Below are 13,022 nucleotides of genomic sequence, written 5' to 3'. Positions count from 1 at the left end.
CATGTACCTAACCAGTGTTTTACAAAGAGTGGCTGCCTATCTGACCTCCTCAACCCAGTTACCCAGGCAACACAACACTCGTAGGTAAGACTGGTTATAAAACTTACTGGCTTATGAATGACTAACAGTAACGACTGCCAAAGACGTTCAAATGATAGGCGGGACCTACAGTTTATCATGGCCTCCCAAAAACTTTGCAAATCAAGACGATACCCTAAAAATAGCTTACCTCCCCACTCAGAGACATTTAATGATTACTTAAGTCACTCCTTAGTGACGGAATGTCATACAAATCCTTCACCAAGGAATGGCTTAAGTAACCATTAAATGTCTCTGAGTGGGGAGGTTTGTCTACTACCATTTTCAGTTCAATATATACCTAATAAATAATTAATCACATTTTGCATTAAAATTACCCATATGATAATATGATTAAGTTAGGACAGTTACAATATTAATAAGGTAGCAAAAACTATTCATTATTAACACTAACTTACCGCGATTTCCTGCACCACACATAAATTAAAAAGCAGCCTATAATATTATTCTCATATATTTTATAGACCTACACCTCAGTTAAGTCACCGCCAAGTTTCATCAAAATCCAGTCAGTAGTTTTTGAGTGATAGAGTAACAAACACATCTACATATATTTTCTAACAAACGTTTGTATTTATAATATTAGTCAAGTAAATAAAATACCTATTGTTTAAAGGTTTACCAAAAGTATCAAAATTAAGCACCTACCTAATTACGTCTTCAACTACCTAGAAAAAACTTAGATATTTATTTCACCAGCTTTTATTCTTATTTCATGCAACCAAACCCATTTAATTTCAACATTTGCTAAATAACTCGAAATGCGTTTTTGTACCCAAGAAGAGATAATGAAAGAAAGCATTATACTTGCTGAGTTAATACAATAAATTTGACCTTGACCTTGACCTCTCAAGGTCATTTATTTTCAACCACCCTTTACTACGTGGGTAGTTAGTTAGAAAAGCTTTTGCTTCAATACTGAATATTAATGTTAATTTTTAATTGGTTCTACTGAGCTCATTCAAATTTTGAAAAGGTAGCTAATCTGCTCTGGAAATGTAAATTCAAAAATGTGGTCATCTTGAACTAATTACCTTTTTTGTTTTGATTAATAAGTTTCAAGTTAGATTTTCATTATTTTTTATCCCTTTTTACATGCGCGACTTTCTTAAAACCTATATAAAAATGTATCACTATTTCATGCTCAATAAATATATCGCGAAATCACAACCTCTCTCCACCAAAGTTGGGTAAAAACAAAATCACAGTTACCAACGCACATTGGCAGCAAATTCAACGAGCCCACGGAGTTAGTAGCAATATGTACCTAATAAGCGTGTTATCGCTCGCACGTACTCGCACGTGTCGTCGGCAGATATTTACGAGGGAAACGAGGTTATATACCCCGAAACCTTTGAGAAGTAGGGTTACAGTAATGTGCAAGGATCGATCGGTTCTTTTTAGGCTTAGTTTAACGTGGTCTGTCCAGTGATGTTACCTTATCATATTTATCTATACTAATATTATACAGCTCAAGAGTTTGTTTGTTTGAACGCGCTGATCACAGGAACTACTAGTCCGATTTGAAAAAATCTTTCGGTGTTAGATAGCACGTTTATCGAGAAAGGCAACTTTTTATCCGTGATCGTGCAGTTTCCCACAGGATACGGGTGGAACCGCTGGCAGAAGCTAGTATTAGGTATTAAAATTGTGTAACTCCGCCTGTCTGTGCGACTTTTACGTCTGTGCGAATATGAAATTTCGTACACAGATAATTTTGAACTTGAGGAAAGATATTGGCCTAGGACGAGTTGGATCTAGTTTAAAATAAAAGACCAGTGGCAAATGTGTCTAATCGGCAGATTTTCATGCGGTTTTCAATCTTATATAGGATTCTCGAGGAAAGTATTAGTATATTATCATTAATACACGCACAAAACCGGAATGGTCGTTAGTTCAATAGAAATCGTACACCAAATAAACCACATCTGCAATGTTAGGAAATATATTCCGTATAGATAGGCGAAAAGCATTATTTATTTCCAATACTCCAGTTGGTTGAAGGATTGGATTCTTTTACCCAATAAATATACGAATCACGTTTTACCCAGAAAACTTGGGCAAATAAATCATGGTATTATTTACAAAAAAAAAAATATACAGATATAAAAAATATTTCTATGTTAACCACCCTGTGGAGCAATATATTATCTGAATCAGTTTAATAAAGATACAATATATAAAAAAAAAAACAGAGCTTGGTTGTAGTTTATTTGGATGAAGAAAAAACTACTTGACGCACCTGGATAGGAAGTAGAATATATTCTCCCTTGATTAGTCTATTTAACTCTAAAATCTTTTTTTCAAATCAGACTAGAGTAGGTCCTGAGATTAGCGTGTTCAAACAAAACAACAAAATCGTCAGATTTATAACATTAATATAGCCAGATGTAAGTCATAACATGCAAAAACCGACCAAGTGCAAGCCGGACTCGCGCACGAAGGGTTCCGTACCATTATTTATAAAACGGACAAAAAATCACGTTTGTTGTATGGGAGCCCCCCAAAATATTTATTTCATTCTAGTCTAGTTTCAGTATTTGTTGTTATAGCGGTAACATAAATGGATACTCTGTGAAAATTTAAACTCTCTAACTATCACGGTTCATGAGATACAGCCTGGTGACCGACGGACGGACGGACGGACAGAGGAGCGGAAACAATAGAGTCCCGTTTTACCCTTTGGGTACGGAACCCTAAAAATGAAAGAGAAAAACTTTTACTTCCATACATACGTTCGTGTTTGCAACAGATATCGCGGTTTCACAAACTTTTGTTTATTCACGAATAACGTTGTTTTATGGCCAAATAACTTGTTGATATTGAAGACATAATAACGTTGAAATGTATGTTAATGGCGCGTTATATCTTAGAAACATGATAATACTTTATTTTCTTGGCTCATTTGTAGAGCTATTCTTTCTTGTTTTGCATGAATGTATATTGCTTTATTCTGTTTTATTTTTGGGTAAGGTATTTCTTGTGCATATTTTTTTTCCTAAGAAAAGATAAATAGTTGAAGAAAGTATTATAAGTGCTAAGTTAGTACAATATATTTGACCTTGACCTTTCGAGGTCATTTATTTTTAAACACCCTTTACTATGTGAGGTCTTAGCCACAAGAAAGAAAAAAAAATATTTCGCACTGATTATAAATGTTATTTTCTTATTTATTCTACTGACTACATTGGTGTATTTACGCAATAGGTCAAAGCATATTCTTAGTAGTCTCAAGGGAGCTCCTTCCCACACCCGGGTAAAATAAAGACTATTTATTGTAATCAAGCATAAATAGCAGGGAGACCGTGCCCAAAGAAAACAAGGCAATCTTTTTCTATATAAAGGACACAAACTAACAAACATACGTCATTCTAATATTAGTAGAGATTCTCGTTGATATGTTCATTTGTCAGTTGGCTGGGTTTACGAGCAAGCTGGAATGACGTACGTCTCAAAGGTACGCATATGTGTTTAGAACATGGAGAATGGAAATAGCGGTGATGCCATAAAGCAGGTAGGTCAAGCGCCTTCTTGTAGGTCAAGTAAAAGTCAAAGTCAAATCATTTAATTTAATTTAGGCCTTTACGAGCACTTATAAACGTCAAAAATATAAATAAGTTTGATTCAAGTTGCCCATTCCAAAGTAGTTTCCTATGGAGAAAAACGGGCAAAAAACTAAACCGTTACGCTTTTTAAAAATAATTAGGTATTACAGTTTTAACATACGGTAAGTAGGCGTGATCATTACTATAAGTTATTAAAACTCAACGTTCGGGTTCCTTGAGACATTTGTCAGAGATTGGTCTAGATTGATTGGTGATTTGATTTAATGAGCGAGTTCCAAAGGAGGCGAATGAAGTTGGAACTAGTAACGTTCCTCGTCCTCGAACACCCGCATTTTGGCGCGCTACTTTCTTAAGAGATTTTGCGTATGACATCTCCGCTAGTCATTTAGTTCTCCATGTCAGAAACAAATATGGCGGAATCTTACGTCAGAACATTTTGTGTACTGAGTTGTAGTGAATTATGTATTCTGACTTTTATTATGTAACGTTTTCTTAGGTAGTAAGATTTGGTTGGTTTATTTTTAGTATTCTGGGCTCCTAAAGCAGGTAGGTACTAAAGAGGACGTACTTTGTACCTTGTTAAAAATAATGTAGTGTATGGTAAAGGGCTGCAAAATGAAATTCTACAATTATATTCAACGTCTTCTGCTCTATTGGGTCAGACAATTTGATTGTGAAGTCAGGGTCAGTCAGTCGTTATAGCTCCAGTCTCTTGACAAAGTACACCCGTCACAAAGCCCGTGACAAAGGTGCAAGTACGATTCCAGGTCAGGCAAGTATTTGACACAGCAACTTGGCTAAGTTATGTGTACTTTCAAAGCATATATTGGACACGGTTTTCCTGACCTGTACACATACCTTGAAAAAGTTACTTTGTGACTTGTCTGACCTGGAATCGAAACCACATACTCTTAGGTGCATGAACCACTAAGCCACCACTACACCACTGACATAAAAAGGAACATAAAACCTTAATAAAGCGACACACTAATTAAAACAATTTAACGACACGACCACTTAAAAAGTTTTCTTCCATAAAGATAAATAACATTAAACTAGGCCATTAAACATTGCCAAGGTAGAAAGGTATAAAATTAAAAATAATTACACTACCTGCCATTAATAAAGACTGTCGCGTGACACTAAAAAGTTTTTTGTTTTACACAAAAGGGAAATTACAAAGAGAATGAATGAATAGTAGGCGTGCAAAAGAAAGTACTTAAGGTACACGCTTAAGTAGTAGCGGGGAATTCAAATAAAAGATGGTTTTTTGATGCTTTATCTAAGTAAACAACAAATGAAATTATAATCTTTACTTATAAACTTTTTAACGCGAAATATGACACAACTACATAGCTTCTGCCAGCGGTTTCACAAGGGTCCCGTTGCAACTTCTCCACCAACACTGATAAAAAGTATCTATAACCTTCCTCGATAAATGGGCTATCTAACACTGAAAGAATTTTTCGAATCGGACCAGAACTTCCGGAGAAAAGAGCGTTCAAACAAACAAACAAACTTTATCAGTATAGAATATATGGGATTGCATTTGAAATGTAAGAAATTAAAAGAATTTTCAGTAGAATATAAAAAAAAAAAAAACAATTTTATTTCGAATTTCCCGCTACTAGTAGCATTCACCTTAAATAGAGAAATTCTTAACAATAGTGGCTTTTTATTTACCTTGATGTACTTTTTCTGTCTCGCAATGTTTTCAGTGAAAAGAAAATGGTGAGAAAATCGTGTTTTTTGTTGAAATAAGTTTATGAGGTTATTCTTGATTCTTTACTGTTGAAAGTTGTAAGAAATTCGTGATGAGATTTTAATTGCATTTTTGTACAAGAATACCTGCGTTTGGATACGTTTTATTGTATTTGGTTTGTTTATTTTTACTTCTAACGTTTGTTTAAGAACATTGTCTTACATTGACTTTTAAAACTGTGACTGACGACACTTTTCTGGCATTAAATACCCAGCTACCATGCTTTAAAACAGTGGGGTTTTCATAACTTTAGAAGATTTTTCTACAACCAACCACCAAAATCCAACTTGCAAACACACAAACAGACTTCAACGTTTCTTAAAACTATTGAAGCTCTACATAAATTTTCAACCTTTCCAATTACAGAAATAAGCACTTTCACAGACACTAATTTAACCTAGCCTAAAAAATCCAATAAAAATCTTAGTCCTAAAAAAACGCGAATCGAAACATGATTGATGGTAGTTAGGCACAAAGTAGGTCTCAAATCGATTATTATTATTACTGGTAATACAGGTTATAGGAACCATTTATCATTGCCAAGCCCTAATTTAGATGTAGGCGTGTTTTGACATTGGCTTAATAAGACTAGCACTTTTTTTGCTACAAATAAAATAGTATTTAAAAGTAAAATGATGATTATGATGCCCTCCTAGCCGATTGTGGGCCACGGCTGCTGTTCTCATATAAGGAGATTAGCCAGCTGCGCAGGACATATTATAGTGTACAAGCATTTGCGCAGACACAGGTGCACTAACTATTCCTTCACTCTGATCGCCTGAAGGGAGGGCAATCCGACACCACCGAAGAGTGATCAGGCGCAACACCAACATTTAGGTGCTCTCCGATGCACGGGTGTATCAAGCACAAACTTCCAGGCTTCGAGCTGCTTTGTGAAAATTTCTTCCACAAAGCGATTTTGGCCCGACCCGGGAGTCCAACACGAGATCTCGTGCACAGCAGCCACGCTTGTGATAGCTAGACCAACGAGGCAGTTAAATCAGTTGAATCACCACATATAGTGCCGGCGGCGTGTCGCCCGGGTTCATGCAGAATGGTTATGTCCCCGCTATATACGAAGGCAGGCTGGCTACTGCCGTTGATTCTACACGCACTGGTGTCTGTGTGTATGTGTGTGTGTCTTAAGGATAAATATCTGCTTTCAAATCTGTTGGTTTAGCCCAAATAACAACTTTTGATGCTGACCGTAAGGTCAACAACTCAAATTTTCAAATGGATGAATAATTGGTTGGCTTTAAAAATTTACATTTGTTCAGCTACTTTTAATATGTTTACAGGAAAGTAAAGCAACTGAAGTTGAGGAGCTCCGAAAAGTATTTACTCTGTGTAAAACACGGGTAATCAGATGCATTGGAAGCCGACTAACATGGTTTGAGAAAAGGAGAAACTAAGAATATTTGTATAGAGTTCTGGACCCAGCTATAAGAATTTTTTTAACCTGATTTTTATTCACACAAAAATCCTAATAAATATAGATAAAATGTAAAGCAGACATCATTAATAATATTTTTATATGTCACCCAATATCTTCGTTATTTCCCAATAGATAATAATTATCCCGAAGTTGTTATTCCTGTCGCTTGAAGTAACTGACAGATACTTTATTAACCTTTGCTTGAATATTATTTTGACCTTAGTTTATTATTAGACCAGTTTCTACATACTAACTGAGGAAAGTTTATCTTATCGATCATATTTGAAGACACGGCAGGTTTACCAGAACTTGGCATTTTTTTACATTTAATGTTTTTGGTAGGTTCATTTTAGCGAAACATCCACGCTCAGAAGATAGGTTACCCCGAGGGTTACCCATACAAGAAAAAAATGCAGGGACACACATTTGGTAAAAACTTAAACATTGGTAGTCGTTACGGGTAGTCAGAAGTCAGAAAGCGCCCCTCTAAGGCTATCTATACTAATATTACAAAGCTGAAGAGTTTGTTTGTTTGTTTGAACGCGCTAATCTCAGGAACTACTGGTCCGATTTGAAAATTTCTTTCAGTGTTAGATAGCCCATTTATCGAGGAAGGCTATAGGCTACTTTTTATCCGTACGGGAAGTAGTTTCCACGGGATGCGGGTGAAACCGCTGACAGAAGCATTATTATTTATTTATATATAGATGGACCTTTTTTATACGAGACCGCGAAATAATTCCCATGTGATGTTTGTGAAATTGCTGGCGGAAGCTAATCTTCAAAATACATCCGTCAGCCAATTTTCTAAGTAGTACAACAGACCGTTCAAAACTACTCATCCATAGAACTACATAACACAAACTAAATTACAAAATAACAAAGCTTACATAATGTAACCTTTAGTCTGAGTTGGCGTTCGTTCAAGTATCGGCTTCACATAAAACCAGATGTATATAATAGTCTATTACCTAAGAGATAGGTAGGTTCTACCCACGTTATTTCCAAAAACTTAGCCTAGCTGTCTATAATTACACTGTTTCTGGCTAGGGCCACAGCTTCGTGCACCTGGATAAAAAGTGGCTTACGTCTGCAAAACTTTTCAGTCATCAAAACTTTTCAGTCATCAAAACTTTTCAGTCATCAAAACTTTTCAGTCATCAAAACTTTTCAGTCATCAAAACTTTTCAGTCATCAAAACTTTTCAGTCATCAAAATTACAGCCCTATCGGCTTAGCCATCATTATGTGCCAAGTTTAATAAAACTCTATGCTATATTTTTGCGCGAGAGAGTAACAAAAGCATCGATATATTCATACTCATACGCACATACCACATTCATACCTATATAAAGTGAAAGAAAAGAAAGAAAGAAAGAAAATCCATTTATTTCGAACACACGAATGACGCAAGAAACAAATAAATAAATATGGCACAAAACAAACAATACAGTGAACGCGTCACTCGTGCGTGAAAGGGACAGCGCTCAGCATAAATGCTGTGTCTCGCGCACGCAGGCACGAGACAACAGCGCTGGTTTTCAGCGCTGACCCACAAACTTTTTAACTTTTTAACTTTTTAACTTTTTAACTTGTTTAATGTCTCAAATTGAATTGACTGTTCCGGGGAACGAAATTCTTTCACTATTGTAATCTATAAACGCAATACTACCCCCCATTCAAGTCCTGGCAGGTAATATTAAAGCACCTTATATATGTGAAATTCCAAAAATTTGAATTTTCTTGCAAAAATGACTTCAAAATGCAGACGAACATTATAATTTTGGTGGAATTTTTGTATGCAGTTCTCTAACGACCGCGCGTGCATTTATATAAATGTGAATTAGGCTGCAGTGCAGTGGATTCGCCGCATTGTGGATGAATTTATGAATATTTTACACTTTTTAATGTAAGTTCCAACATTTAAGTATGTAAGAGTTTGAGTATCTGTAGTAAAAAAATAATTAATATATTTTAAGAATAGTAAACTTCCCTATAGAGCTAAGAAATTGGATATTTTACTTTTTGAATAATTTGAAAATAGCGCCCACTTTGACTATAAGTCAAATTAATGTAGCGACCACACATTTGTTAAAATTTCTTCTTTTTATGCAAAACTAAACGAGGTACGTAAAAATAATTATCGGTGCACTTTCGTCAGGAAATAAATATATTATGTACTTTCTGAGAGTCAAACCTCGTAAATGAACCTCGTAAAGAATCTTATTTTAAGCTGCATTAAAATAACAACTGCCCAAATCAAATAAAAATTCCACAACTCACTTCAATTTAGCAAAGAAACCTCATATTTATTTTAAACTCAAACTCTTTATAAATAAACTTATTTCTAGCGAAGTTATTTCGAAAGCGCAACAGTATTTCCGAAGTTTTATTCAATTACCCACCCAACATTGGTTGAGGGAGTTTGTGAAACCGGGCCGGCTGTAAAGTAAGTTTAATGTTGAACCGATCGGGTTACGTTATTGCTACTATTTTAATGTTTTGTTAAATTTAACTGTCTGTCTGGAGTTGCAGGTTTTAGTTTTCTGTTCCAAAGGTATTATGTTATGTTGATGTTTTAAAGTGGTTTGAACGCACTAATCTCAAAAACTACTGCATGGACCACTGTGGAAAAAATCATCAATGTTCGTTAGTCAATTTATAAGTTTTTAACCATTGTTTCAAGAGCACCACCTCGGGCACCCACATAATAAGTAGCCCCGATAAATATGCCATCTAACACAAATTAATTTTCCAAATCGACCCAGTATCGAAGCAAACTTGCAAAAAAACAATATTTTGGAATATTCAAAAATAAAACTGATTCAATTGTTACATAGAAAAACAGTCAAACAATTCATCATCTACATGAGAAATCAGTCAGGATGTGTTTCTGCATTTAACAGCTTATACACACACATTTACATGCTTATGTATTCACGCCCGCATATTGGATTGTTGAACAAAGCAGCAATGTGTGCATTTACACCTGATATTTGTCATGAGTTTAATAAACATCACTGTATCATCAAGTACTCATATCATCATCAGCGTTTATTCTATTTAAAGCGATCTTAGAGAGCTTTCACACTAGCGATCTTGCCGCACGTAGGTATACGCGCAAATTTTCTACGCGCTACACAATCTGCGCGGTAAAATCTTGTCGCAGGAATGCTTTATGATACACAAGTGTGAAAGCACTGTAAAACCATACGACAGGATTTTTTCCCCTGGGAGTGTGTCAAGAGTAAAAAACTAAGCTTAGAATCCACTAGTGTGAAAGTATTTATTCTCAGATTGTGCCACCCAAAAAAACGGACGGAAAATCCGCTAAAGTGAAAGTGCTCTTAAAGAGGAAACTGGAATATTAATCGGCGCTATCTGACATCGGAAATTGTACTGAGCAGCAATGTTTGCTCATGTCTTCGTTGTGAGAAGCGAGGCAGCTTGTGCCAGAAATACTCCTTAATTAAGAAACATGTTCAAGACGAAAATACGAACAGAAATGTACAAGAAAACATTCTATTTTCGACGTTCCAAAGTTGGATTTTAGTGACTACGTAATAGTCAAAATGTACGAACTAACGTAATTGCTAATGACTTGGGTATTCTGGAGATAGTTGTTGCCTCGTTCATTCACATATTTTTTTTATGATCGTTCTGTTCTTATATTTAATAAACTATGGAGGATTTACCTACAGCTAAACAAAAACAAAACAATAGAAGGAAGCCATAGTCGACAGCCTAGAAATAATAACGTTAGTGTACCGTTTTTTGGAGTAATAATATCAATTTTATACCAAATATACATATTTTTTTAGAATGGAATTGTGTCCAAAACATACAAAAATGTTATTCAAAAGCATTAGATAGATAGATAGAGAGCACGAAAATAGTTTCCGTGGATCCGTTAGTTTAGGTGGAATAGCGTAGAATATCTAGTGAAATATAAATAAAACGTATCTCAGTTATCCATATCGCATTTTGTCAATATAAATATTTGAATTGAAAATTCCTTTTGGAAAAGCAAAATAATACGTGTATGATATTTTTCTAACACCAGTTGCGTTACCTGACCTTTTCACAGGGAAATACCAATCTCTTTTTGTACAGGGCCGGATTTGGTGGAGTGCAAGTGGACATGGTCCCCGAGCGCTTAGGGATTTTAGGTGTGTGAACGATCATCATTTACTTTATACTACTATATACTTATTTACTTTACAAAAAATATATATTATTTACTTAAAATAAATAAATTAAAAAAAGTAAAAAAAAAGTAAAACACCTACTAACTAACGCTACAATTAACCTGACAATGTTCACTGATTTACATTATTTACCTAAAGGATTAACTTTCAATATCTAAACAACACACATTATTGTAGTGTAAAACAAAAAATATCAATTTTCCTAAATTACCCATTTTCTTTGTTGGGGCCCCTGAATTATTGAAATACGTCCCTGTTCATATGCAGTTCGTACTATGTAGTTGCAGTTCGGACCGGCACGAGTAACCCCACAACATTCAATTTTCAATGAACAATTCTATTCATTCTTTTGTATATTTCAATGTTTAGAATTGTTTTGAACTGTTGACAGTTTTTGGAAAGACGTGCCTGAATTTTGATAAGGTGATAGGTGCGCTAAGCCTTTCTATAATGTTCGATACCGGCCAATAATGTTAAGTCGAAATTATTTATTATAAATATATATAAAAGGAAGTTGGTTTGGCATTCTAAAACGTTGAGACAATAGAGATGAAACATCGTATGGAGTTAGGTGACAACCTGGAGACCATAGTAGATGCATACGTATGTTATATATTTTATGACCATCTTTAACTGTTCATTTTTATTTATCATTTACGTAACAGTAAGGCTTAATTTCCTCACTTTTCTATCAGCAAAAAAGGGCAAAACAAGCAACAAACATAAGTAAAAACGGCTCCAATTTTTGAAGTAAGCCTAAAGAGTTCTCAAAACTTGAATAATGTACAACAAAAGTTACCCGTTAACCGCCTATCTATCACACTCAAGTATCAACCTTAAATGTAAGGTCACAAGGTACGATTTCCTTTAAAGGTTGTAAGTTTCAGGTATGCATAAATTGCCTTCATATACACGTTTGTGAACAATTGTTTGTAAACTTGTTAGTGCCTGCGGCTTCGCCTGTGTTTCAGATTATTGTGTGTTGTCTTGCCAAATAACAGTAGGTGCTAGGAATTGGTTGCTTGCAATCTTAGTTTGATGCGTATATACTAGGGTTTTATTCTTTCTTATTGTTGCGTATGTTGGTATTATACAAATACAATACAAAATACAAATGTACCAACATATTTTAACATAGAGCAGAACGTGAGTTATTTGTGAAGGATTTTAAGATAAATAAATTTGATGTAGGGGTTGTTCAATCTATTTTATCTGTACCATCTTCGATGATCATGAAAAAGTTGTGCTATTTGATTCTGGTCCTTTACGAATAACAAGCGATAAAGTATTTTCTAGACTAATTGATAGAAATAGCCAATTAATGTAAAAAGGGTACGATGGGGCTGACATATCTTTGATAAAGCCTCTAAATAAATTTAGAATACAAAAAAAAAAACATTTAATTTGTGATTGGAGCCTCCTTTAAGCAAGTAATGCCTGTGTTAGGAGACTCCGCTCTTCCATTTTAGTCTTGACAGAAGATAGAACGATTTTCAAAATAAACATTAGAAACTACTAAACAGTCTAACTAAGCAGACTTATCAGTCTTAAGTAGGAACAACGGTAGGACTTATTTTAAAAGTAAAACCTGAATTCAATCAAAGTTTTAAGTCGGTATGAATACCGGTCAAATACCTGATAATTGTTATGTGCATACTACCGTTCATTTTCGTACTCATTTATTTGTCTGAACAAACTATCGGCTGACTATAATTTGTATTGTGCTCTTAAAGTTTAGAAGTCAAAAACTGAATTTCCCGCTAAAGTAGAATAGTTTCCATAATTGCATTTAAAGACTAGATTACGAATTATTTGAATATCCCTTTTACTACCACAAAATTAAACTTCAAATCCTAAAATTAAGTTTAGTTACCCTTTCAAACAATAGTTAAGCTCTTAGCAAATTCTTCTACAATATTCAGATCAGTCTGATAGCTAATCTTGCTATAGTCT

This window comes from Helicoverpa zea, chromosome 23 (assembly GCF_022581195.2).
Source record: "Helicoverpa zea isolate HzStark_Cry1AcR chromosome 23, ilHelZeax1.1, whole genome shotgun sequence".
Taxonomy (NCBI): Eukaryota; Metazoa; Arthropoda; class Insecta; order Lepidoptera; family Noctuidae; genus Helicoverpa; species Helicoverpa zea.
The sequence above is the reverse complement of the archived record's forward strand: the minus strand, read 5'-3'. Positions refer to the sequence as shown.